Here is a 27,675-nt window from a genome sequence, read left to right as displayed (position 1 = left end):
TGCAAGTTCCCCTCCAAGTCGCTCACCATTCTGACTTGGAAATATATTGCCGTTCCTTTACTGTCACTGGGTCAAAATCCTGGAATTCCCTCCCTATGGACATTGTGAGATGACGTACAGCATAAGGAGTGCAGGAAGTCAACTTGCCACCACCTTCTCAAGGGTAAATAGGGACAGGCAATGAATGCTGTCTGATCAGCGACACCCACATCCCATGAATGAATGAAAAAAAGGAGTTGAGGCCCTGTGCAGATCATCCATGATCTTGAAGACTGCAGGTACAGGCTTGAGGGGCTGAATGGCCTCCTTCTGCTCACCATCTGCCATGGTGGGATCTAAACCAATCCCCCAGAATATTAGACAAGGGTTCTGGATGGCTAGGAAAGTGACATTACCATAATGCCATCATTTCCCCCTGGAGAAAGAGGAATCAGGAATGAGCAGGAGAGTGGGATAAGAGTAGGTGCCTAAAGTGGATCAATATTCCAGCACAGACTTGATGGGCTAAATAGTCTTTTCCTGTGCCTTTATAATTCTATGAAATAATATCCCTGTGTGCATCACCTATTTACCTCTGGGTGAACAAAGATATTGGCTCCAATCAATTTCCAGGAGTTAAGCTGTTAATCCTACATTGTACCGTCAAAACTTTCATTTGAATGAAGAATTAAAGGCAAGTTCCTTTTACCTGTCCTGTAGGATATTAAAAGAAACACATGGCATGAGTTGCAAAACACAGCCTTACTATCATGGCCAAACTAGGAGTCATGGACATCCCAAAATGAGCTGACTAATTATATCATCTCATTGCCATTTGCAGGATGTTACTGATTTCGAGTCAGGAATTCGTTTACCTATGCGAAAATTATCCACAAGTAAATCATTATCTGAAAGGCTTTGAGATGATTTGAGATGATAATAGTTGTATAGGTGTAAGATTAATTGTTAGAAAGGCTTACATAGTGAAGGAAATATTCAAAGTTGCTCCCACAGAGCTTCGCAAAGAGCAGGGAAATCAAATATGTTTGGCTCTGTGAGTGTTACAACGATTCTGTCTGTGAATGTGCATTTCTAATTTCTTTAGGCAAAAGTGCATAAATATTCACATTTAATCTATCACACTTTCCATGCAAACATTTTCAGAGATATCATAGATGCATGGTCAGCTCAATTTATGCAGTTTATAAATGAGAAAGAAACCATGGTGATTTGGTCATTAAGCAGGAAACAGGAAGGGTGGAGAGGTACTCAGAGGGGGTAGTGGCAGAGGAGAATGGGCAGAGGGTGGGGGGGTGGGTGGATGGTTGGAGTAAGGGCAGCAGCCATGTAGAAGAGTCAGCAGGGCTCACCTCTCTGTAAATGAGCTGGGCACGGGGTCTCCTAAATAAGATTAAAGCATTCTGGTGGTGCTTAAATTAAGCCAGTGATAGAGGCATTCTGCTGGACAGGCTCTGTGGTTTCCACGCTGAGGGACAGTCCATTTCAAAGCATCCTAAAAGACTACATGGCTTTAACTGGAAACAGCTGGCCATCCCTGTGTACAGCATTTGAAATGGTCTCTTCAGACCCAAATATCATGTGTGTGTATGTTAAGGAACTCGGCTGGCAAAGATAGAAAGTAGCATTGGCATCATGGCAATGCACTTGCACCCTACTGGAAGTTATCTGCGAGTCCCTGCCCAACTCAGCACCCTGCCTCAGTAGGATAATGGTTTCCTATAAAATGTGACCTGGAGTTCTTGTGGCACAGAGGGTAGAATCCAAACCACTGATGTTAGAAGCTCCAGATTCAAGTCCCAGTCCATGACTTGATGGCCGTAGAAGGTGCATTTTCAATGTGGCCAAATAGGTCTTTTAGCAGCCTTTAAATCCCAACAAAAGTTCCAATGGTAAATGGTAGCAACAGAAGAGTCTCTTCCTCACACTTAACACAAGGCAAAATGTCTCAAACTGTAGTCTGTGGTGGCAGGGTAATGACCAGTTCCAGGAAAGACTTACCACATAAGCACACATACAAATGTACTTTGTCTGCCTCAAATGTTGCCAGAAACATGTCAGACAATATGATCAGCTATAAAAATAACAGTATGTGGTGAGATGAACAGGCATTTAATTTGCTCTTATTATGGATTTACTTTTCAAAACAAATATGACTTTTAACAATATTATCTCTAATGCTGATTTCGATAGTTAATAATGAGTAAAAATCAGGCAAATCTTTTGTTCAACCAAATGCAACACAAAGGGACTCGAGATTCTCTTTGCTCATTACTATGGTCAAATATTTAATTTCTTTGATATTGTGCTGATAACAAGTATGCACGCTTACAACTGACCACATTACCACGCAGACGTCAAGATGTAAGTTTCTTTATGGCAACGCACCCATCTTACTGGTCCATATTGTTGGTGACTGTCAGTAATGACGTTGATTGGGTGCATCAGTCATTACTGGAAGGGTACGTAGACAAAACACAATTTTGCTGGTGCGTGCTGAAGTTTTTGCAAGTGAAGAGATGATTAACATTTGTTCTGAAAAACAGACAATTTTCTAAAGAATTAAACACAGTAAAGAAATTTGACAATCCAAATAAAGGTTAAAACTGGATTGTATAAGACAACATAGTGATGTTTGAAAACATAGCTGAGAGCAAAATCTATCCCATTGTGTTGTACTTTACTAATAAATTCCTTAAAATCTAGATATATTGTCTTCTTTCTTTCTAAAGCCTACTGTCATATAAAACCCTAACTTGGGGTGAATATAATCGCCACATCTTTATTTTTGATATGCTTAAGAACAAGGTTAAATACTTTTAACAAGTGTTCAGATTCAAATGAGTTCCCTTTGAACAAAATATTATAACAATAAGGCAACCACCCCCTCAAGTGAATATAAAAGATCTTGTGGCACTCCTCAAAGAAGGGCAAGGAAATTACTTAGCACAGACCAAATTTGTCCTTCACTGAAATAAATTATTTATTTCCTTGCTTGTGGGACCTCACAGTGAGAAATATGGCTGTCACATTTCTTTAATTACCACAGTTACTGCAGTTCAAAATTGTGGGTGGCAAGGTGGCATTGTAGTTAGCACTGCTGCCTCACAGCGCCAGAGACCCGGGTTCAATTCCCGCCTCAGGTGACTCTCTGTGTGGAGTTTGTACATTCTCCCCGTGTCTGCATGGGTTTGCTCCGGTTTCCTCCCACAATCCAAAAATGTGAATTGGCCATTTTGGACAGTATCATGTCCAAATTGGAATTTAGCAATGGCCAATTCACCTAACCTGCACATATTTGAATTGCCTGTAGTGTTAAGTTAAGGGGTAAATGTAGGGAATATGTCTGGGTGGGTTGTGCTTCGGTGTGGACTTGTTGGGCTGAAGGGCCTGTTTCCACACTGTAAGTAATCTAAATGTACTCAGCTAGGAAATGCTTTGTGATGACCTGGCATTGTTAAAAATGTTGTATAAATATAAATCATCCTTCCCTTTCTCAATTTTGTGGCAAAATGTAAGACACTGTGCAATTTACCTTTAAAGGGATAATGAAGACATATTCAGACTCCTAGTTTCTCCCTTCACCCTTAGCAAACAACTGTGTTATGAATATTTCAGCAACATGGATTACCCTCTTTTCTTCTTCTAACCAATTAAATAGCTAACCTTTGGCAGTTACTTCATGCTTATATCTGGGCACATATAGGACTCCTGAAATTATGGCTTGTATTCCTAGTCTTATCCTTTTCTGTTCCTGTAACTTCCTAAGATCTCTGTGCTTCTTCACTGTGTGTTCCTAATTTTAATTGCTCTAACAATAGGTAACCATGTCTTCAGATGTCTCAGCTCCAGTACTCCCACCCCAAATCCCTTTCTGATAGCTCAGGTTTTCTTTGAGGGAGTTCCTGTGAAACACCTTGGAATGTTTTACTCTGTTAAAGGTACTTTAAAGGTGCTATGTAAATACAAGTTGTTGCTGTGAGCACTCCTTCAATTTTATGGGCAGGAAGGGTTTCCAGTCTAAAGGGCTGCAGCTTGCAAGTGATGCCTGTAGTAATTGGAATGAGATCAGGCATGTGGACCTTATAGAATATGAGTTCCCCAGTTGGGGCTGTTTACTTGCCAGATAGAAATAGGAATGTCAGGGGTACTGCTCACTCTTGGAGCCAGCTCGGAATTAGCTGGGTCAGTATCATGTCCTATGCACGTGTAAGTAAAGGATGACTTGGTGACAGGATACTGCCCATCATGGAGTTATTTCAGTGGCCAAAAAACTATTCTGCACATTACTTTAAAAGTTGCTATGAATCCTTTTGTCCTTCAACAATCAAAAATACCAAAAGAAATAAAGTTAAGAAATTTAACGAAAAATCCAGCAGTGAAACGAGGAATGAATTTCTTACACAATAAAAGTTAAAACTTAAAGGCTGTTGAAAATTGATTACCTTAAAATAGAATTGGATAGATTCCTGAAAGAGGAATGTTTTCAAGGCTTTGCAGAATGAGCTAGGGAATTTGATAAATTGGATAGCTTTTTTCAAAGGCAGGTACATAGATGATGGACAAAATGGCTTCCTCTGCACCCTCTGATCAATCAACTCTATTTTCTTGTAGAGGCCATACTGGGAATTGGTAGAGATTACACCATCACACAAGTCTTCACTATATTTAACAGGCTCTCAGAAACCTCAATAAAGAAAAGAATGAAAACTCAATATTAACACAATTCATTAGAGTCTCTCAGGCACTGTATGTATCCGTGCCTGTATTGGGCTATAAAGTCTAAATTCCAGCCCTACAAAGATGTTTTATAATATGTCAAAACAGGTTAAGGCAAATTCATAAAGACTTCAATCTGCCATAGATGTCCACTTTTATTAACTGCTCCTTGAATATTACCTTTTCCTGTTTCTTATCCCATGTCAATATAAAAAAAAATTTGCACATGTAAACCCAACATCTGAAAACTATGTGGTGCTGCCTTAGTGTCAAGATTTGGAGATGTGGCATTGGACTGGGGTGTACAAAGTTAAAAATCACACAACACCAGGTTATAGTCCAATAGGTTTAATTGGAAGCACTAGGTTTCGGAGCGCTGCTCCTTCATCAGGTTGGGTCCTCCACAACCACCTGATGAAGGAACAGCACTCCGAAAGCTAGTGCTTCTAATTAAACCTGTTGGATATAACCATGAGTTGTGTGATTTTTAGCTTAGTGTCAAGAGATTGTGAAGGTTGTGACTGGAACTATAGGACCAAAAGATGGAAGAGAAAGCAATTCAGACCATCAAGTCTATTCCATCATTCAGTGGGATCATAGCTGATGCTTTAAACATTTACCCCACTTCCTCATAATTCTTGATCCCTTACTGCTTAAAAATCTGTCTATCTCAGCCTTGAATATACTTAATGACAAAGCCTTGACAATCTTCTGTGGCTAAAAAAAATCACTAATTCACTATCCACTGAGAGAAAAAAACCTCTTTCTCCAATTTATCTTAAAAAGGATTTCCTTTACACTGAGATGATGCCCTCTCGTCCTAGACACTCCCACATCAGAAGACAATCTCTTTGCATCTACTCTGTCAAGCACACTAGGAATTTTATATGTTTCAAATGGTCTCCTCTCCATCTCTACATCTTCTAAAGTCCAATGAATACAATTAAAACCTACTCAAACTCGCCTCATAAGAAAACCCCTCCACACCTGGGGTCAATCAACCAACATTTCTCTTGACTGTGCCCAATGCCAATTATCTTTCCATACATAAGGGGAACAAAACTGTTCACAGCATTCCGGTTATGGAAGAATTTTAGCAAAGATCCCTATTTGTGGACCTCATTCTCTTAGAAATAAATGTGAACAGTCCATATACATTCCTATTACATGCTGAACTTGGATGGTAACTTTTGTATTTCATGATCAATGACTTCCAAAAGCAGATGTGCTGCAACCTTCTGTTGTTTTTCCCCATTTAAATAATATTCAACTCCTCTATTCCTCCTGCCACAGTGTATAACACCACATTTTCCCACACTATATTCCATCTGCTAAGTGTTTTTCCCTACTCACTCATCCTGTCTATGTTTCTCTGTAGACCAAAAGCATTCTCAGTACTTGGCATCCCACCTACTTTGTGTTATGAAGGGTGTAAGGGGTACTGCACCTTTAAGAGAGTTGAAAGCTAGCAAGGACTCAGAGAGGCACAGGGACAAGGTAACAATGTAATGCTTGGTCAGAACAGCTAGCACTGGCTGGGTTGCTATGAGACAAAAACAAATTCAAATTCAGCCAATCAGTTTACATTATGCCCCAAGATACTAAATTCCAATCAAGTTTGAATTTGATATTTTGACAATATTAAAACCAATGAAATGATCTGATGTTTTGAGGTATAAAACTGGAAAGAAATTGAACAGTTGGGAGATAACTGCCAAAAGACAAACAGATGTAGGCTGCTAGTCAGAACTCTTTGATCGGTATCAGTCTGGAGAAGGAGTTTGGACAGAAAAAAAAACATCTACACCAACCTGGAGAGCAAATCTACAGAGGAAGATACAAGGAGAGGATTCAACAGCTGGTTGGTATTGAAATTTTAATTTTTCTCTAAATCTCTAAATACTGGTTTTATTGGACCAGTATTGCAGAGGAGAAGGTAAAATATAGGTTTATATAAATGAGTTGTAAATAATTTTTAGTTAATTATTCTCTATTAGACTTAAAAAAGTTGTTAATTTTTACTGTAAATAGTGACTTTTGGGATAGTTCTTTGCCACTTGAATTTTCACAGATTACTGCAACGGTGAATCTTTTCTGTGTTGCTGGTTTAAAATAGCAGGTGGTGGTTTACCCCGTGTTGTAACAGTTGTGTCATCCACAAACTTCATGACAATTGATAACTCAGATGGTAACTGTGCCAGCCATAGTAAATACAGTTAATAGTTAAATACTCATAGCTAATTGGGCAGCATGGTGGCTCAGTGGTTAGCACTGGATTCCCAACTTGGGTGACTGTGTGGAGTTTGCACATTCTCCCTGTGTCTTCATGGGTTTCCTCTGGGTGCTCCGGTTTCCTCTCACAATCCAAAGTTAGGTGAACTGGCCACGCTAAATTGCCCCATAGTGTTACGTGCATTAGTCAGGGGTAAATATAGGGTAGGGGAATGGATCTGGATGGGTTACTCTTCAGAGGGTCAGTGTGGACTTGTTTGGCCGAAGGGCCTGTTTCCACACTGGAGGGAATCTAGTCTGCATCTTAATGACATCAGATGATGTGTCATCTGATTGGACCTGAAGAAAGAAAATTCTTCTGGTGTCCTGCTCAACTATATCTCTGTAATTGTCAGTAAGTGTAGATCGATTTGTACCAGTATGAGTTTTCAGTCCTCAGCTGTCAATGACATTTGGAATCCAGTCATAATTTATATACTAGCAAAATCTTTACTTGGTATCTTGTAATTTGCTCATTAACTGTTTACCAGGGCCTTCTGTTGTGTTGGCAAAAGAGAGAGGGCTGGGTTGTTGGAATTGCGTTGCCACTGTCATGACAAAGATTGATGTCAGTGATTACTCCAAGTAACTAATTTATGAATGGAAAGAGGGGTTAGTCACTATAATCCCAATGATGGCCTATCACTGCAGAAGTTCTGGAACATGGTTCACAGAAAATACAATGTCCTGCACCTGCCCATGAGACCTATTGTCCTGAATCAGAGTTCATATGAAGACTGGGCCTTTGAGACCTACACCCTTTGGAAACTTAGTTAAGGTCAGTTAAGTTCCCTGGAGAAAGATAACTACATTAATTTTGACACATTGTAATTTATTGACCATGACATGCTCCAGAGCATCCATAATGTCTTAAATAAATGCAAGCTCATTCTGTAATCATTCATCACTTTGTTAATCATTAAATAGCATAAAATTCCTTGTCTTCACTTGAAGTATCTACTAATGACAGGCTGAAGGGATAGCTTCCCACACTTTAAAGTAGTATTTATGCCAAGGAAATGGCAGGTAACGACCATTTCCAACTAGACTGCACCTAACCATTGATATTCAATGTTACCATCACTGAATACCCCTCTGTCAACATGCTTGGGGTTACCATTCCCAGAAGCTGAACTGAACTTCTATATAAATACATATATTACAAGAGTAGGTCAGAGGCTAGGTAACCGGTCGTGACTAACTCACTTCTTGGCTCCCCAAAGCCTGTCCACATCCACAAAACACAAGTGATGGAATACTCCCCACTTGCCTGTAGGAGTGCAGCTCCAACAGCCCTCAAGAAAATTGACACTGTCCAGGACAAAGCAACTTGATTGATTATCACATCCATAAAGGCTCACCTCCTACTGATATTCAGCAGCAGGGAGTGTGTACCATCTAGGAAGTGCACTATACAAGCTCACCAAATCTCCAAGATGGTAGCTTCAAAACCCATAACCTCTCCCATCTGAAAGTCAAGAGAAGCAGATAGGTGGGAACACCATCACTGCAAGTTCCCTTTAAAACTGCTCTCCATCCTGATTTGGAAATATATCGCCTCTCCTTCAACATCTTTGGTTCAAAGTCCCTACTTAATAGCATTGTGGGTCTACCTACAGCACATGGACTCCAGCAATTCACCAAGGCAGTTCACCACCACCTTCCCAAGGTCAACTAGAGATGGGCAAGAAGTGATGGCCATGTCCCTTGCCTGAATTAAGACAATAGGCTACAAGAAAATGAAATCTTCCGTATGGTATATGGTAAAACCGAACCTCAAAGAGTGTAGGGTGATGTGTCACTTTTTGATATGTTACTGAGCACAGTGGCAGTACTGTCTCTGCTGTCTAGTAAACTGGAAAATACTAACAATGATAGTGAAACAGCAACAATTTGTATGGTGTGAAATATGTGATACATTCACTGCTGCAAAGGTCATTAATGTAAAAGAGCAATCATTCGCGGAATGTGGGCATTCATTGTCCATCCCTCACTCTGTGGCGATGAGTTTCTGTTTCGAAGATACACAAGTGGCATTCTGCATCAAAAACATTTGCTTGGCCACATCAAAGGGAAATTAAGAATTTTTCACATTGGCAAGGTATTAGAGTCACACGCAGAATCATAGTTTCATTATGGCACAGAAAGGAGCCACTCAGCCTATTGAGTCAGGCAGGTTCTGTGTCGAACCGTCCAGTCACTTGTACGCATTGCCTTCATCATTGTGTCAGTGTCCTCCAAATTTCTTTAGGATTCACTTTTTTTCCAGCTCCTACCACCCTGAACGGTAACAGCTTCCAAGTCATCAGCACTTGCTACATGTAAGGACAGCAATTTTCTATCCCTAAAACTCATCACGAGCCATTTGGGGTTTAATTAAAATCTCTCATCACCAAAATCTATTTATTGTGAAAAATATCTCAAATTTTCAAACAACCAAAAGAGGATATGAATTCACATTCTCCAGAATAAGAGTAGAGGCCTTTACATCACCAGTATGAAATACCAATTATTGGGTTGCTCACTCTCAGTGCAACGTCAGTGGACTTACGGCGATGGCTTCACAACTGCACATCACTTGTCGGCTGTTCATATCTAATGTTAACATCAAGCTCTTTCAGCTTGGGCCACAAGCAAAGAAAACTTTGTTCAATTTTAGTACAGTAACAGAACAACAGTCTTTGGTTGTTATTTGTCAGAGTCTGAAGATTTCCTGTGCTCTAGAAACCTTCGGCAGAAAAAGTGTACAGTGTTGACTGTGGTGAACTCACTTCTGATAAATGGTCAATTTTACCTCATTTGCTCTTTTGTGCTCATGTCCTACCCCCCAGTGTTAACTCTGGACAGGAATTGGGAGCAAGTGGACTGGAGTGGAGCAAGAAAGGGACTTAGTTGTAGAGGTGTCTGAAAAATGGTCTAATCAGGTTTGGAGTCAGATGAATTTTGGGTGACATTTTGAACCTATTTTGAACTGAGAAAAGATGTTCAATTTCTCCCCATTAAATTATTTACAAAGGAAGACATACAAGGGATGAAGTTTAATATTTACTCCCTCCAGTGCAATACAATCACATTCTTCCTATCGTGTGGTGATCAGAACTGCACAATGATTAAAGTTTTGTCTGGTTCCAACATAACTTCCTGCTCTATGATCTATGCCATGACATAGAAAAGCAAGCATCCCATGTGCCTTCTTAACTACCCTATTAACCTGCTCTGCCATCTTCAGGGATCTGTGGACAAGACCCCCCCTAAAGTTCTTGGGTTCTTCTGAGTTTCCTAGTGACCTGCTGGTATATATCATGAACAGTAAGAGACGCAGTACAGACTCCTGTGGTATATCACTGGATACTATCCTCCTTTCAAACTAACATTCTTCAACCACCACCTTCCGCCACCTGTCTCTGAGGGTTACCCTGGAATTCATGTCCTTTTACCTTCTTTATCAGTCTCTCATGGCTTTGCCTTTTACATCAATATTATCAATATCAATTGCTCTACCCTCATCCGTGCACTGATCACCTCCTTGGTAAATGTAATGATATTTGTTAGTCACAACGTCCCTCTGACAAAGCCATGATGACTATTCCTGACCAAGCCTGGTCTTGCCAAGTGCAGATTAATTCTGTCCTTGAGAATTTTCTCCAGTAGTTTCCCTACCACTGATATAAAACTCACTGGTCTGCAATTCTCTGCTTTATCGTTACCACCCTTCTCGAAAAGTGGAACCACATTAACTATCCTCAAGTCCTCTGTCATCTTGTGGCTACACCGTAATTGAAAATTTAAGTCAAAACCCTTGTCATTTCCTCCCTTGCCACTCACAGCAGCCTGGAATATGACTAATCCAGATTTGTCTGCTTTTAATTCTCACAAAACCTCTAATACCACCTCAGTTGTTCTGTCAATTGCTCAAGAACATTATAGATTCTCTCCCCAAATTCTGTCCTTATATCTTCCTTCTCCTGAGTGAAGGGAGAAAGTGAGGGCTGCAGATGTTGGAGATCAGAGACAAAAGTGTGGTGCTGGTAAAGCACAGCAGGTCAGGCAGCATCCACGGAGCAGGAGAATCCTGCTGAATTCCTGCTGAAGGGCTTATACCCAAAACATCGATTCTCCTCCTCGGATCCTGCCTGACCTGCTGTGCTTTCCCAGCACCACACTCAAGACTTCTGAATGAAGACAGAAATGCAGTACTTGTATAACACCCTACCAATATCCTCCAGCTCCATACACAGATGGTGGGCTCTACTCTTTCCCTGGTTATCCTCTTCGCCATAATATACTTACCACCCAAAGTCAACATCCCAAAGGTAAGATTCAGCTAAGTTTCCCTCATGTAGAAATAAAATTGTGGCTCTCTTTGAATCTAATGGGAACAAGTCTTTCAGGAGAAAAGTCATTTCCGGGTTGAAAACATCAAAAATGCTTCTCATTTGAGGAAACCAGTGATGTTGCTGTCCAAAGGTCACAGAAGAAAAAAGATTGAAATTTATACGAGTTGATATGCCTTTTCCATTTAGTAAGTGCTGATCTTTGTATTTGTTCCTTTGTTGCTGTGGATTAAACAGTTTCATATATGCTAATTAAAAATCATAATGTTTTTCTATTTAAAAATATTTTGCACATGAGGCTATTGCAAGATATATGCTTGCATTACATCATTGATTTTTGGTTGTATCCTTTGTCTATATTATATATTACACACATATAATATATATGTAGATATAGATGTATATACATAAACATAAAACATTTATTTCTTTGGTATTCCGGTTGGAATAATGTATTCATTTCTTTTGGTGATATGTGGGTTCTCTTAGGTTTGAGAAAGTTTAGTGTTTAAGAATATTGTGATCCATGCTTTTGTGTTTTGTTGAGTTCATGGTCACTACTGTCTCTGTCTTGTTAACAGTAGTGGTTACACTTCAGAGTAGTACGCGGCACGGTGGCACAGTGGTTAGCACTGCTGCCTCATAGTGCCAGAGATCTGGGTTCAATTCCTGCCTCAGGCGACTCTCTGTGTGGAGTTTGCACATTGTCTGTGTGGGTTTCCTCCCACACTCCAAAGATGTGCAGGTTAGGTGAATTGGCCATGCTAAATTGCCCGTAGTGTTAGGTAAAGGGTAGATGTAAGGTGGGTTGTGCTTCGGCGGGTGTGGTGTGGACTTGTTGGGCCGAAGGGCCTGTTTCCACACTGTAAGTAATCTAATCTACATGTTTAATGAAATATTATGGCATATCCTGGCAGGTATGATAAGGATTTTCATAACATTTAAGTTTTTAGTTTTATTTTTACTTTTATAGAATTTCTTCTTCTGTGAGCTCAGAACTCAAACTTGCATTTCTCCTACTTGAACCCTCCAGAATGTATCAAAGCTTTTCTCATGCTTGATAAAAATTGCACGTAGTCATCCAAATATAGCCAAATTAGAAATCTATATCAAGCAAGGTAATTGTGACGTTAGAAACAATAATCCCTTTTTTGAAAGCATCACAGTATACTGACTGTCATACCATTTTTCACACTGACCTGCTTAGTGTGCTGTCAAATCTCACTCCTTCAGTCTGCTCTACCAGACCCTCGGACAGTATAACTTGAGCAACAATTCAGAAACATACTTCTGTAAACAAATAGCAGAGTGTCTGAAAACCTCTGAGGTTATTGTGTCACTCATAAATGTTTTGATGCTTCATGCTTCCTCTTGATTGCAATCACAAGATGGGCAGAATGGCTTCCAATTGTGCTATAAACTTGCTCTGATTCGATAATGTGCGACAATATTTGGACTACTGTGTGTGTCCATTATCTATTTAAGACAGTTTGCCTTATGCTGTGTGTATACCATGTACTGACACTGCCTGGCAGTTGGTCTACTTTGTCTCTATAAGTTGCCCTCACACACAAATCAGTTTGTTTGTTAGAGTGTTAGCTTCATAAATTACAATTTGTTCCACATTTTTAAGTAAGCCAACCCACTGAGTTAATCATTCACCAATGAGCCATTATTTATCAAACCTGCCATAATTTAACTAGGCAGACTGGGCTGATAACTGCGCCCCACTGTTCCACAAATAATTACAAAATATATAAAATTCCAATGGGACTTCCAGCGATGACCAATTTGCCTGACTGACAGCTATTAGGGCCAAAAGTGATTTCATTTCATTAACAGAAAATAACTATTTATTCTAACACAATTAACCTTAACACAGGAAAATAAGGATTCTAAACCTACCTCTATCAAACTTAAACAGTACCCCTTTAAAGGCCTAAAATATCTACACGTACTCACAGTTCAGACAGACAAAAGCTGGATGGTTTAACATAGATAATATGGGTGGAAAAGAAAACAGGCAGGGAAAACAAAACTCCAAAGATCAAAATTCTCTATCACAAGGATGGGTTAAATTGAGTTTCTTTTGACTTTAGCAATGATGATGCTCTCTAACTGTAAAGTGATTGTTTCTCTTCACTTTGATATTTGATCTGATAGACCTCGGTCTTTTCTTGCTACCCTTGGTTCTTTTAAGCTTTCTCGGGTTTTCAGGGTTTTCACCCATATGATGAGGGACATATGTTCAGTTTGCAGGCTCTGGTTGCCATGCATTTACAGGGTATACAGCAGACCATAGTGCAACCAATCAGAGGGCTGTCGTTGGGTAGAATGTCTTTCGTTCAAAGACGGGGAGAAAGTGAGGACTGCAGATGCTGGAGATAGAGTCAAAGAGTGTGCTGCTGGAAAAGCACAGCAGGTCAGGCAGCATCCGAGGAGCAGGAGAATCGATGTTTCGAGCAAAAGCTCTTCATCAGGAATGAAGCTTATAATGCTCAAAACATCGATTCTCCTGCTTCTTGGATGCTGCCTGACCAGCTGTGCTTTTCCAGCAGCACATTCTTCGACTTTCATTCAAAGACGCTGTGTTCCATTTTGTATCATAGCATGCCCCCTCAGCTTCGAGAAGCAACTTTACGTTGTTTATTCAGCAATCAATTGATTATTTCAAGTTGTAAACCTCTCCTGGTATTTCAGCTGTGCAGCAGATCGACGTCCATCCCAGATTATGATCTGAAGAAGGAAAACAAAATGTGTTCCCTTACAGGCCATTACCATTAACATGTCACAAAGGTATTTTTTGAAAAAAGAAACACAGGATGCACGCATTGCTGGCAAGTCCAGCACTTATTGTCAAAACCTATTTGTCTTTGCCACAATTGTGACAAGTCTTATGCCTTACATAATGCAGTAAGTACAACCCCAAAGCTGTGAGGAATGGAGATCCAGGATTGTGGCCCAGCCATGATGAAGGAATGGTGATGTGAAACAAAGCTTGATCCTGACCTGAGACGCCACAAGTTATTACACATCAAATTAGATTTAACATTCAATGTGGTGGATATTAAAACCACAAGAGGGTTTGAAATGTAATAATGCTCTGAGGGCAATTCTACTGATGTAAACATTGTTACAAATAATATACATTTTCCATTTTTCTCAGAGTGCTTCATTTGAAGCAAGCAATGATTCCCCTTTGAGCCACATAAGCATTTTTGAGACAGTCCATGGGAAAATTCGTAACAAAGCTACATCGGATACACAAAGAGCTCACAATGATGTAGTCAGCTATTTTCAGGTAAAGGTCAAATGTGAAATTGCATTGTAACATTTAAGGCTGCATTCCCCCAGCTCTGTGGAAACACATTCGGAGTGAGGGAACCAGGAAAGCAAAGGGAAACCACGTCAAATTAACTGCTGAAGACAGTCCCCTCTCTAGGACACATTTTCAAGAATGGGCTGACAGGAGATATCAGCAACCTATCCCAAAGAAGCGAGCAGGTAATCAGGCCCCAGTCAAGGTTAATAGCTCCACCCCTCAACTCTACAGCATTCTTGGCACCACATAGGCCTCAGGCTGTGTCATAAGCCAAGCAACACTGTGGGCCTGGTCACTCTTACTTGGAGGTTGGCTAGCTTGACTTTGGTGGGAAATGGATTGGCAGCGTCAGAGGGCTAAATGCTCATGTGAGTCAGATATGTCTGAAAGGATAGGTTCTCCAGCCAGCTGTTCTCATACAAATTAAAGACAGCCTTGCTTTATTAAGGGCAAATCACCTCTAATTAATTTGCCTGAGAGTTGATAAGGGTAATATGGTTGATGTGATGCACATGGAGTTGCAAAGATCATTTTGTGAAGTGCCATGTACCAAAGGTTGTTAGCAAATTTAGAACCCATACAATAAAATGGACATTAGCAGGTTGGATACTAAATTGGCAGAATGACTGGAAATAGAGAGTCTTTGTAAACAGTTATTTTTCAGACTGGACACATGTCAGTTTTAGGACCCTGCTGATCATGAAATATAATAATAACTAAGGCTTGGGTGTGCAGGGCACAATTTCAAAATTTGTAGATAGCACAAACTTAGAGGCATAATGAACTGTTAGGAGGATAGTGAAAAACTTCAAATGGATTCTGATAGGCTAATGGTAGACAAGTGACAAATGCAACTTACTGCAGAGAAGTGTGAAGCAATTCATATTGGCAGGAAAAACAAGCAGAGAAAATCTGAAATAATTAAGAATGTGTTCAGTAAAGCATGGGATTATGGAGTACATTTCTATATATTATAATTAGGATTATAGAGTACAAAAATGAGGAAATGATAATGTACCTGCATAAAATGCTTATTGAACCTCACCTAGAACATTGGACTAAATTTTCTCAGCCACTGAACAACATGGGTGGTGGTGAATCAGTTGGGAAAATACAACTGGTTAAGAATAATGAAGTTCTACATATAGGAGAACAGAAGTCCCATTTATGTAATCAAGTTTTTAATGTGAGGCAATAATCACGCTAGCAAATAGTGAGACCTATAACAATGCGGTTAATCCTTAACTGCCCTCTGGGCAAATATAGATGAGCAATAAATGTTGGCCATAAGTGATGCTCACATCCATTGAACAAATGAAAGAAGTCTAGCTACTGTCAGACATCTTGAACATAGAGAGTCAAGGAGAGAGTGGGATTGTCACTGGTTAGGAAGGATTTCATGAGGAAGGAGCTATTGTAACTTAGACAGATGTTTGGTGGAATAGCCTCAACGCATACAAAAATTCCAAAATTATGCAGGTACTTGGGAGAAATTTCTACAAATATTTTATGATATTACCAAGGCAAATCATAGTTAAAGAAATAGTACTAGAAGGGACTTTGTCTTTTGCAGTTCCACTTTATGATGATGGCGTATAATATATTAATATTATTTTGAACTTAAGTTCTCAAGTAGAAGCAAAGTAGTCTTAGTTTCTAGTCCTGTAAAGTTGACTGCTTTTCTTGTTTAAGAGTCAGAATTCTTTTTTTTCAGTGGTATGGCAAACAACATTCCCAAGAAACCATAAGCTACCTGCTGAGATGATTGCTAAAAGTAGTTAACAATTTGAGCTTTTACAGTACAGTGCGAGAGAAAGGTTAAGAAATTGGGTCAGCTCAGAAGAAAAGATTCATGTGAGCAGATGTGCTTTTTAACAACCTAAAGGTGGTCAAAGTACCTGCAAAAAAGCCTTGAGATTTTTTTTGAGTTTACTGAGGAAAGGTCAATGAACCCGTGTCAATCTGTCTTGGAGAATATTATATGCAATTCTGGTTTGCCTCCAATAGGAACGATGTTGTGAAACTTGAAAGAGTTCAAAAAGATTTACAAGAATGTTTCCAGGGTTGGAATATTTGATCGATAGGCAGAGATTAAGTAGGCTGGGGCTGTTTTCCCTGGAGCGTTGGAGGCTGAGAGGTGACGTTATAGAGGTTTATAAAATCATGAGAAGCATGGATAGAGTAAACAAACAAGGTCTTTTCCCTAGGATAGGGGAGTCCAGAACTAAAGGGCATAGGTTTACGGTGAGAGGATAAAAATTTAAAACAGACTTAAGGGGCAACTTTTTCACACAGAGGGTGGTGCGTGTATGGGATGAGCTGCCAGAAGAAATGGTGGAGGCTGGTACAATTGCAGCATTTAATGGCATCTGGATAGGTATACTTGGGATGGCACTGTGGCTCAGTGGTTAGCACAGCTGCCTCACAGCACCAGGGTCCCAGGTTCAATTCCAGCCTCGGGCGACTGTCTGTGTGGAGTTTGCACATTCTCCCCATGTCTGCGAGGGTTTCCTCCGGGTGATCCGGTTTCCTTCCGCAGTCCAACGATGTGCAGGTTAGGTGAATTGGCCATGCTGAATTGCCCATAGTGTTAGGTGCATTAGTCAGAGGGAAGTGGGTTACTCTTCGGTGTGGGCTTATTGGCCCAAAGGGCCTGTTTCCACACTGTAGGGAATCTAATGAATAGGAAGGGCTTAGAGAGATATGGGCCAAGTGCTGGAAAATGGGACTAGGTTAGTTTAGGGTATCTGGTCAGCATGGACGAGTTGGGCTAAATAATCTGTTTCCGTGTTATAAGTTTCTATGACAAAGTCAGATAAGAAGAGAGTTACAATATGGTGAATGAGTAGAAATTAAATGAGGAGAAACACTTGTGATCTTGTTGGTTGAGTAACAAAATCTTAAAGTGAAGAAATGAGCGATACTTCATGAAGTATCTGTGAAGGATATTGCTGGGGAAAATGGTCTTTGCTTTGTCATTCATTTTATGGAACAGACTTTCATACTTTCATTAAAAGCTCATTGATAGACATTTGTTAATAATTTCAGTGACTGACATCATGGTAAACTGGCCAGAAATAAAGTAAATAGTTTATCAAGGAAACTTTTACTCTGGGATCAGATTGTGTTCTATTGTGTTCACTATTGTGTTCAGTTTGGATCATAACAACTGGAAGCAATGTTATTTAGTCAAGTTTGCAGTTCCTTGAAAAAAAACATTTTTTTCATAGTGTGGCTTGTTTTTGAAGATGCAGTATAAGGATTTAGATGTTTAGATTTAATATGGATAACACTGTGCCACCATTTTCACACCATGGGAAATAACTGTTTCTTAAAGCCAGTTTCCCTTGCCCACACATCTTCATTTCAGGAGAAAAACTAAGTGTCCACAAATAGGGAGGATCCATGTTAGGTGTTTCACGTCCGGATCCAGGGGAAAAAAAGGCCATATTTTCTCACTTTACCCCCAATTGACTTATTAGATTTTAACATCTGATTCAAGTTCTTGCTGGTTAAGTACATCAGGATGTTCAGTCATTCAAAGTCCTGGAATGCTTTAGGCATTAACTTCACCTATTTAACTTTTTGCTCATAGATCTTCATATATACCAGTACCTAACTGATTCTATCCTGGATCTTTAATAAAGAGTTGTGTTTTGTTTTTAGTTGATGTGGGTATTTAACACTTCAGTCTAAAGATTCAGGATTCTTCCCAAGTTAAGAACTAAAGGGCAATCTGATGAAGTACAGCCAACCAGTCTGAGTAATATGGATAGAATTGTTTATTACCTCAGTCTTTCCCCCCACCTCTGCCAATCCCCAAGAACTTTTGTTCTATTGGAATTTTTTGTTCTGCTTCTGTCAATTTTGCCTGTTCTTTTCTACCCTGCAGTGACTTGTCTATGCCACCTTCTAATCCTACTCACTTCTCATTCTAACTTGGGTGCATTCTGTGCCGACACTAAGTGACTTAGAATTATAGTCACACAGCACAGAAACAGACAGTCCTGTTCAACCAGTCCATGTCGATCATAATCCCAGACAAAACTAGTCCCACAAATCTGCATTTGGCCAATGTCACTCCAAACCTCTTATTCATGAACTTATCCAAATATCTTTTAAATGTTGTAACTGTACCTGCATCCCTCATGTTCTACACACCAACTACTCTCTGTGTCAAAAAGTTGCCCCTCATGTCTTTTTAAAATCTTTCTCCTCTCACCTGAAAAATATGCCCCTAGTTTTGAACTCCCCCACCTTAAGGAAAAGACCATTACATCTCACCTTATATATGCCCCTCATGATTTTATTAACCTTAGTAAAGTCACCCTTCAATCTTCTATGCTCCAGCAAAAAAAAAGTCCCAGCCTATCCAACACATTTTTATATCTTAAAGCCTCCATTTCCAGCAATATTCTGGTATATCTTTTCAGAACCGTCTCCAGTTTGATAATATCCATCCTATAACAGGGTGACCAGAACTGGACACAGTACTCCAGAAGCTGCCTCACCAACATCCTGTACAACCTCAACATAATATCTCAACTCCTATACTCAAAGATCTGACCAATAAAGGCAAGTATGCTAAAGTCCTTCTTAACTGCTCTATTTATATGTGATGCAACTTTCAAAGAATTATGTCCCTAAACCCCTAGTTATCTCTGTTCTACAACACTGCCCAAGACCCTATTGCAATACCTCTCATATATCCAAATTAAACTCCATCTGCCATTCTGAAGCCCATTGAACAAATCAATAAACTTTGTTAGAAGCATACAAAGGTGGAGTCTAGGTTTAGGGAGAAGGGAATAAGTCTCCAAACAAACTGCCTACCCAACCATCTATGTACCAACACCTATCCCACTTGTGGTAGAGTCAGCGGATTGCACATTGAACTTATCAACCATCTCAGAACTCATTATACTGGAGTGGAAACAAATCATGCTTCATCCAAAGGGGGTGCTGAAAAAAGAGGATAACTACCCAGGGCCCTCCCATTAATTGTATAAGTGTTGATATTGTTTGCTTTTCCAAAATGCAACACCTCACATTTATCCAAACTAAACTCCATCTGCCACTCCTCTGCCCATTGACCCAGTTGATCAAGATCGCTTTCTAATCTTAGATAATATTCTTCATAGAGTCATAGAGATGTACAGCATGGAAACAGACTCATTCAATCCAAACTGTCCATGCTGACCAGATATCCCAACCCAATCTAGTCCCACCTGCAAGCACCCGGCCCATATCCCTCCAAACCCTTCCAACTCATATATCCATCCAAATGCCTCTTAAATGTTGCAATTGTACTAGCCTCCACCACTTCCTCTGGCAGCTCATTCCATACACATACCACCTTCTGCGTGAAAAAGTTGCCCCTTAGGTCTTTTTTGTATCTTTCTCCTCTCACCCTAAACATATGCCCTCTAGTTCTGGACTCGCTGACCCCAGGGAAAAGACTTTGCCTATTTATCCTATCCATGCCCCTCATAATTTTGTTAACCTCTATAAGGTCACGCCTCAGCCTCCGACGCTCCAGGGAAAACAGCCCCAGCCTGTTCAGCCTCTCCCTGTAGCTCAAATCCTCAAACCCTGGCAACATCCTTGTAAGTCTTTTCAAGTTTCACAACATCTTTCCGATAGGAAGGAGACCAGAATTGCACAGAATATTCCAACAGAGGCCTAACCGATGTCCTGTACAGCTGCAACATGACCTCCTAACTCCTGTACTCACTGTCTACTATACCATCAATTTTGGCATCACCTGCAAACTTACTATCCATGCCTTCTCTATTATCATCTATTATCACTTACATAAATGACAAACAAAACTGGACCCAGCACTGATCCCTGTGGAAAACTGCTGGTATCAGGCCTCCACTCTGAAAAGCACCCCTCCACCACCACCACCTCTGTCTCCTGCTGTGAAGCCAATTTTGTATCCAGTTGGTAAGCTAACCCTGAATCCCATGTGACCTAATTTTACTAATTAGTCAATTTCTTTCTCCATAGTAAAAACTGATGTTAAATATTCATTTACTATCTCTCTCATTTCCTGAGGTTCAACACAAAGACAACCTCTTTGATCTATAAAATGTCCAACTCTCATTCTAGTTGCCCTCTTGCTCTTAATGTACTTGTAGAATCTCTTTGTATTATCCTTAAAATATCTGCTAAAGCTATCCCTTCCTTGAATTCCTGATCTCCTGCTTAAGACTGCCCCTACACTCTTTATACTGTTCAAGAGATTCATGTGAACCCTGTTGTCTATGTCTAATATATGATTCTTTTTTTCTTGAATAGTACCTCAACATATTTATTCATCCATTGTTGCCTAATCTTACCAGCCTTTCTTTTCACTTTAGCAGGAACACAATGACTCTGAATTCTTGTTATCATACTTTTGAAAATTTCCCACTTATCAGACATCCCTTTACCTGTGAACAGCTTACTCTAATCAACATTTGAAAGATCTTGTCTCATACCATTAAAATTTGCCTTATTCCAATTAAAATTTTTAACTTTTTCAGAAAGCTGATCCTTTTCCATAACTATTGATAAACTAATAGAATTAAGATCACTTGACTCAAAGTGTTCTCCTACTATAATTTCTGTCATTTGCCCTGCCTTATTTCCCAAGAAAAGGTCATGTTTTACTCCTTCTCTAGTAGAAACCCTTATAAATTGATAAAGGCAATTTTCGTGAGCACATTTAACAAACTGTCCACCATTCAAATCTTTAACATCATGGTAACCCCAGTCAATGTTTGGAAAATTAAAATCAGCTGCAATTACAATCTTATTATTCTTACATATATCTGAGATCTCTCTGCATATTTGTTCCTCCTTTTTCCTCTGACTACTGGGGAGGGGGGTGGGGGGGTGGGGAGCAGGGTTGGGGGGGGGGGACATATAATACAATCCCATGAAGGTGATCAATTCTTTCTTATTTCTAATTTTGATCACATTTTTTGATTGGATGATTTTTAGACATATCTTCTCTAGTTACAATGTACTGTTTCTCTTAATTAAAAATATCTCTTCCTCCTCTTTTGCCTCTCTTGTTATCCTTCCTGTAGCATTTAAAACTCAGAACATTGAGCTGCTAGTACTGTCCATTCCTCAATCAAGTTTTTGTAATAGCTATGATGTCCTAACCCCATGTTCCCTACCTGCGTTCATCAGCCCTACCTGTCGGACCCCTTGCATTGAAATAAATGCAATTTAATGCTTCAGAGTTACTTGGTTCTCTGACTTGCTCTTCTCTGTCTTTTCTAATTCACTTGTTCTTCTCAGATTCAGAACTTGCTTTGATCTCTTTCTTCTCTTGCTTTCATGTGCATTTAAATCAAGAATAGACATTTTAGAGATGCAGATGTTTTGTAAAGAAAAATGGTGAGTTGACCTTTCAGGTACAAATAATCCATCAGCTCAGTGAGAAGTGGATGGCCTTCTCTCTTTTCACGAGCTGACTGCTCCACTTTGTATGTCTTGAATTTTCCATTTATGAATGCGATTTTTAGCATTTTGTGTTTTCAGTTTTCATATGCAAGCTCAATTTGCAGTTATAATGTGAGGAAGAAATTCAAGGAATATATACCATTTGGTTTTCTAGATCAGTGTGCTAAGAAAAACCAACGAGGGAACACTCTTTGGGTCTAGATTTATGCATGGGAGGTGATTCAATTAATAATTTTATTCTTTAAAGGAAAGTGGCTTTTAGGGAATAATGATCATAATAAGAGATCATAATAACTGAAACCAACATGCCTATTCTAAAAGATGAGAGACTTAAACAATCCAGGTCTTTTTCAATATATCATTTCAGTTGCATCACACTGTAAACTGTAGCTATAAATTCTGTTTCTTACAATTTTATACTCCACAACCACCTGATGCAGGAGCAGTGCTCTGAAAGCTAGTGCTTACAAATAAACCTGTTGGACTATAACCTGATGTTTTGTAATTTTTAACATAATAAGAGAGACTTTTATACTTGGTGTGAGAGAGATTTCATTAAGTTCAAAACTACCAACAAAAATATAGAAAGAAAGAGTCTAGAGGAGGCAAAAATAGATTCCTTCGAAGTACAAGAAAGTTTCTTTTGGGATTTTATTCTTCACATAATGGCTGATATGCCTGATTACATTAACAACAGTGACATCGCTACAAAGGGACTCTTCAGAATTCTTTTAGTTGTAGTTCTTTGACACTTTACCATAACCTTTTGGAGCAAACATCAACAAAAGGCTTGCATTCATGTGGCTTCTGGCATAACCTCAGGAGTTTTTGACACAGTTTAGTCAGCTAAGCATTTTCAAAGTGTAATTACTTCTATAATGTAGAAAATATAGCAGTCAATTTACATACAGCGAGCTCCCACAAACAGCAGTGCGATCATGACCAAACAATTTATTGTTGCGTTATTGACTGAGGGATAGATACTGGCCAGGAAATCAAAGATATCTCCACTGCTCTTCTAAAAAATAGTAGGATTTTGTCCATCTTTCTGAGAGTTACACAAGGATTACCATTGCCTCTAAAACATGGCACCTCAGGCAGCATAGCCCTCCCTCAAAAGGGAGTTACAGAAAACCTGAAAAAATTGTATAAACTTTGTTTATAACATTTACAGAGTCTTCGTGCTACTCTGCTATATCTGTGGTCAACTATTGGGAAAATGTATGGATAAAAGTAATCCCCTCAATCTAAACCTTTATGGCAGAACCAGGTGTTAACATAGTATAATATAATTATATTGGTGACAGTAAAGGTAGCTTTAAATCATGAAATCAGGAGAATATGGGTTCATGTCTCACACCAATAGCTTGAGCACAAAACCTAGGCTGACTCTCCGACATGGCGCTGAGGGAGTGCAACATTGTCAGTGGCTCTATCTTTCAGATGGGACTTTAAACTAAGAACCCACCTGTTCACTTAAGTGGAGTGAATGACCTCAAGGCACTGATTTGACGAAGAGGTGGGGTACTGGCTAATATCTTTCCCTCATCAAAATAATTAAAGTAGACTATCTGACCATGATGTTTTGAAAGAGTTCAGCTCCGGTGTATCCTACATTACAGTGACAAACTGTTGATGGGCTCTGAAAGGTACTATGTAAAGGAACAACCAAAATTTTCCCCCTGATGTTGCCAACCAATATAAACCTTTGATGATGCTTATCAGAAAGCAATAGCTACTTCCAAATCACACAGGAAGAACAGCCCTGCTCAAATATTTTCATGACCATGTCCTCTGGTAAAATTTAAAAAAAATTCAGCCCTTGCTTTGCAGGTACTAACCCATTATTTTCTGAGAACTTTCTTTTAGTTATTTCTTTCCTTCCCACCGCCCCCACTCGCTGTCTCTGTTAGAGAAAAGTGCCCACCCTCACCTCCGCTCTGAGTCGGCAGGAAATCATTCCAGTCAGCTATTTTTCTTCAGATGTTATCGTCTCATTGCACCTGGTGGTGGCTGACTGCCAATTATCATGCACACCGTGACAAATTCCTGCCTTTAAGTGAGGAATTGCAGCTTAATGTTGTCCCAGTTAAAGAGTGAGCCTGTGGTTTGTGTATCTCTGCAAATTTTGCAAAGTGACACCTTTGCAACAAAGATCATTCACTTATTATTCCCATTTTTTTGTTTGCAGTGGGATGCCAATTCCGAAGCAGTTTGGGAGACCATTAAATTCAGTTCAGACAGAAATCTACCATCAGTTTAAGTATTTGTTTCATACGTCTGGGAAGCTGATATATTTTCCCTCTTCTTGAACATATCTAAATCTATCCATTTTCCCAGACCCTTGCAAACTGAATGTGTCAGACTCTGAGCAGCAATTGGTCAGTATATTTAGCTGTTCACTGACTGTTTGGTGGTTAAAGACCATCTAAGGAGGGGCCTTTGCTGTTTCACTCATGAAGGAATGTAAGAGAGGTGTATTTAGCTGATTTTTACTGGAACAAAGCAGCTGATTGGTGCATATTTCCAGTGTGGAGAAAGTGAGGTCTGCAGATGCTGGAGATCAGTGTCGAGAGTGTGTTGCTGGAAAAGCATAGCAGGTCAGCCAGTATCTGAGGAGCAGGAGAATTGACATTTCGGGCCATTCCTGATGAAGGGCTCTGGCCCAAAACGCCGATTTTCCTACTCCTCAGATGCTGCCTGACCTGCTGTGCTTTTCCAGCAACACACTCTCAACACATCTTTCCAGTGTGTAAAGTGAAAGCAAGTGTGTCAGTTTGTGTTCAGATCTTCAGTCCTTTTTGAGTGAAAAGCTTCTTTGGTATAAAATTGATACTGGAGTGTTCAGAAGGGAAATAATACAACAGAAATATAAAGTGCAGGGATACTCAAGTGGTTTTAATTAATAACCCAACAAAATACATTAGAATTTTCAGGTTAAATGATGTGATGCAGCTGCAGCACACAGAAGCTGTTAGGACACCAAGATGTAGCCCAGTGACAAAAAAGGACTGTAGGAAGTGGGTAAACCCAATAAGATAGTTTCAAATTGAAAAAAAACATACATTGTGGTAAATACGAGTGAGTAAATTAGCGTTTTAATAGCCAACATATGATAGCCAAAAATGTAAAAGGGGGAGAAAAATGAATTCTGAGGGTAAACTAGCAAGTAAGAGAAAAAAGAATATGTGAGCTTCATCAAATAACTAAAAAAAAGGAAGGTAGAAGCAATGTTGAATACAGCTCCCAGAGATTGAGGCTGGGAAAATAATACTGGGGAGCCACAAAGTGGAAGAAGAGTTGAATAAGTACTTTGCATCAGTCTTCACAATAAAAGGTGCTAATAGCATTCAAAAAAGCATGAAATAATCAAGAGGCTGTGGGAAGGGACTGAAGAAGTAAACACAGTAACTATCACGAGAGATAAAATACAAGGGAAACAAATGGGGGTAAAGACCTTGGGACCTGATGAGTTGCATTCTAGGATTTTAAAGGAAATAACTGCAGGGATAATGGATACACTTTTAATAATCTTCCAAGAATTTTGAAAAGTACTGCAGGACTGGAAAGTTGCCAATTTATCAAAAGAGAAATTAAGAAGCAGGTAATTATCGGTCAATTGGTTTAACATTTGCCATTGGGGAAATGTCAGAATTGTTTATTAAGAAGCACATTCTGAAACTGATAATGTAATCAAGCAGAGCCATCCTGGCTTCATGAAGGGGAAATCATGTCTGACAAATGATTAGTTTTTGAGGAGGTAACAAGTAGGAGAGATATGGGGAACTCATAAAAATAATATATTTGAATTTCTGAAAGGGATTCAGTAAGGTACTGCATGTGAAGCTACTTAATAAGACAAAAGTCGCTGTGTTGGGAGTATTGGAATAATAGAGGATTAGGAGAAAGTGAGGACTGTGGATGCTGGAGATCAGAGTCAAGAGTGTGGTGCTGGAAAAGCACAGCAGGTCAGGCAGCATGCGAGGTGCAGGAGAATTGATGTGTCGGGCCAGAGCCCTTCATCAGGAATAGAAGATTCATCTTACCAGAGAATTAGCTAACTAATACAAAACAGAAAATTGGGATAAAGGATGCCCTTTCAGAATGATGACCTTTAACTAGTGGAATGCCACAGGGATAAGTGCAGAGGCCATATTATTTACAATGTGTATGAATGATTTAATGAAAGTGAATGTACTCTTGCCAAGCTTGTGGATGACATGGAAACAAAAAAGTTGCAAGACTGACTCAAAGAGTTTCGTGTTTCGTGTTTCTTTGAATTTTTTTTTGGTTTTTAGTAGTCTCTTTGGGAATTTAGAATAGTGGGAATGGAGGTTAGGGCAGTTGAATGTTCATCCTGCAGAATGTGGGAGGTAAGGGTCACCACTAGTGCCCCTGCTGACTACATCTGCGGGAAGTGCACCCAACTCCAGCTCCTTGAAAACCACATTAGGGAACTGGAGCTGGAGCTGGATGAACTTCGGATCATTCGGGAGGCAGAGGGGATTATTCAGAGGAGTTACAGGGAAGTAGACCTCAGGCACAAGAAGAAGGTTACCGTCAAGGGACAGAAAGGGAACCGGCAGGCAGTGCAGGGATCCCCTGTGGCCATTCCCCTCAACAATAAGTATACTGTTTTGGATACTTTTGCGGGGGACAGTTTACTAGGGGTAAGCAATGGGGCACAGATCTCTGGCACAGACTCTCTCCCTGTTGCTCAGAAGGGAAGGGGGGAGAGGAGAAGAGAATTAGTCACTGGGGACTCCATAGTTAGGGGGACAGATAGGAGGTTCTGTATGAATGAGAGACACTCATGGTTGGTGTGTTGCCTCCCAGGTGCCAGGGTTTGTGATCATGTTTTGGGGATCCTTGAGGGAGAGGGGGATGGAGCCCCAAGTGGTGCTCCACATAGGCACCAACGACATGGTGGGAAGGAAGGTGGGGATCAAAGGCAGGAATTCAGGGAGCTAGGGTGGAAGCTTACAGCTAGAACAAACAGAGCTGTTATCTCTGGTTTGTTGCCTGTGCCTCGTGCTAGTAAGGTGAGGAATAGGGAGAGAGAGGAGTTGAACACGTGGCTACAGGGATGGTGCAGGTGGGACGGTTTTGGATTCCTGGATAATTGGGGCTCTTTCTAGGGTAGGTGGGACCTCTACAAACAGGATGGTCTTCACCTGAACCAGAGGGATACCAATATTCGGGGGGGGGGGTGTATGGTGGGGGTGGGGGGGGGGTGCTAATGCTCTTTGGGAAGGTTTAATCTAATTCAGCAGGGGAATGGGAACCTAAATTGTAGTTCAAGTATACAGGAGGCTGGGATTAGTGAGGTCAGAAATAAGGTTTCAAGGTTGCAAGAGGGCTCCGGCAAGCAAGAAGTTGGTTTGAAGTGTGTCAACACCAGGAGCATCCGGAATAAGGTGGGTGAATGTGCAGCATGGGTTGGTACCTGGGATTTCGATGTTGTGACCATTTCAGAGACATGGCTAGAGCAGGGGCAGGGATGGTTGTTGCAGGTTACGGGATTTGAATGTTTCAGTAAGAATAGAGATGATGGTAAAAGAAGGGGTGGTG

Source organism: Chiloscyllium punctatum, chromosome 44 (assembly GCF_047496795.1).
Source record: "Chiloscyllium punctatum isolate Juve2018m chromosome 44, sChiPun1.3, whole genome shotgun sequence".
NCBI classification, from domain to species: Eukaryota; Metazoa; Chordata; class Chondrichthyes; order Orectolobiformes; family Hemiscylliidae; genus Chiloscyllium; species Chiloscyllium punctatum.
This window is presented reverse-complemented; position numbering follows the sequence as displayed.